At 50.3% G+C, this 1,837-nt stretch overlaps 1 protein-coding gene across 2 annotated transcripts in view; it reads left to right on the top strand.

Moving 5' to 3' along the window:
* The window catches only part of SLC24A4 (solute carrier family 24 (sodium/potassium/calcium exchanger), member 4), a 124,516-nt gene that overhangs the window by 19,463 nt on the left and 103,216 nt on the right, over positions 1 to 1,837 (top strand). The window lies entirely within an intron of this gene.

Here is a 1,837-nt window from a genome sequence, read left to right as displayed (position 1 = left end):
TGCAGCTGGGCATATCTTTATTTCTTAAATATGTTCTTAATGATTTCAGAGAGCGGAAGGGAGAGGGAGAAAGAGATAGAAACATCAGTGATGAGAGAGAATCATCTGTCAGCTGACTCCTGCATGCCCCCCGGTTGAGGATGGAGCCTGCAACCTGTGTATGTGCCCCGACCGACCGGGAATCGAACCGTGACCTCCTGGTTCATAGGTTGACATTCAACCACTGAGACACACGGCTGGGCCATAACTTTCTTTTTAACCTTCTTAAAAATGGTCATAAAAATGTGATTTTTTTTTTTTACAACTGACTATATTTTTACTAAAAAAAAATCTACAGACTCGTCAATGGGTTCTGATATCAATCTCCTATTTCTTCCTCCTGGGGAGTTAGACGTAACCTGTAGCCAGTGTGCAGACGGCCCTTGATGTGATGCACTCTTGGTCCCATTCAGTGTCCCACACTGGGCTCCTGCCACCTGGCTTATGCTGGGATGGACTAGATCTTCCAAGGAGCCACCTGTACGGATCCCAGTGTCTCTCTTTGTGGCATCAGCCCCCACTCAGGCAGGAGGTGGATCGGGAACACTGAGGCTGCAAGGTGACCTGGCAGGGTGGTTCTCATTGTCTACATTTTCCCTTATTGCTTTGGCTGCCGGGAAGCTCCAAAATATTTATGCTCATTTTGAAGAAAAAAAAAGTCATTATTCACTCCTCCTTTATCACTTTTCCACAGTGTGACTTGGCTTTCAGCTTTTCGCTCTGGTGTCAAACGTCTTTGGAAGTATGTGGGTTATAAAAGTAATTTGGGGTAAAATAATTTTAAGGGCTGGGCATCCGGTGACCCACAGGTTGAGAACCGCTGTTTTAGAGCAAACAGTGGGGTAGAAAACAGCGCAGGAATAGGAAGGTCTGTCATTCTCAAACCTCACATTGTTTTTGGAGCCTCTGTTTTCCCATCTGTCAAATGGGAATGGGCTTTCCTACCTCCCAGGATGGCTGTGGGGATCCCTGAGGTCACCAGTCCTCTGTCTCTGCACGCAGGGGCTGTTCGGGAAACATCCATTACTAGGAGCCGCGGGAGAGAGGGATCTGAGGGCACGGGTGCAAGTGTCTCTCCAACATAACATGTTGGGCCGAAGCCTGAGGTCATAGGGAGTGAGGGATCATTATTGTAACCCTCCACGTTAAAAACTAGGTGGACCTTATAGTCAGGTCCTCATTTGTGTCGTCGTAACAGCTGCTTGCGGTGGTCATTTCACTTGTGAAAGGGGAGAGTGATCCTGACGTCTGCAGGTGGGCGGTTGAGCGAGACTGTGGTCCTCCTCTGGCCACGCATTCGAGTCACTTGGGGAGATGCACGTGGGACCTCCTGATGCCGAGGCCGTACCCCAGACGAATGAAGCAGAATCGTGGGTGTGGGCCGTCGGCAGTGGGTTTGCAGGCTCTCCCGGTGGTTCCCAGGTGCAGCCGCAGTTAAAAACCACGGAGCGGGGTAGGCAGGGGTGTGGCCTCTCTTGCTCTGGAAGATTCTGCAGGGAGGCTTGGGAGCGTGTATGCAAGATCCATGATCACTCCTCTGTGATTGGGCCTGGGGAAGGGACGGGAGGGGGGTGTGGTGGTTCTGGGGTGAGAATGACCTCGCGAGTCAGGGCTCCACTCAGCTTCTTCCTGTGGCATCCCTGCTGCCAGTGTGGTTCATTTATGCAGCTGGGCATAACTTTAGTTCTTAAATATGTTCTTAATGATTTCAGAGAGCGGAAGGGAGAGTGAGAAAGAGATAGAAACATCAGCGATGAGAGAGAATCATCAATCAGCTGACGCCTGCACACCCTCTGTT

The sequence above is a fragment of the Myotis davidii genome, unplaced genomic scaffold (assembly GCF_000327345.1).
Source record: "Myotis davidii unplaced genomic scaffold, ASM32734v1 scaffold449, whole genome shotgun sequence".
Classification (NCBI taxonomy): domain Eukaryota; kingdom Metazoa; phylum Chordata; class Mammalia; order Chiroptera; family Vespertilionidae; genus Myotis; species Myotis davidii.
This window is presented reverse-complemented; position numbering and strand designations above follow the sequence as displayed.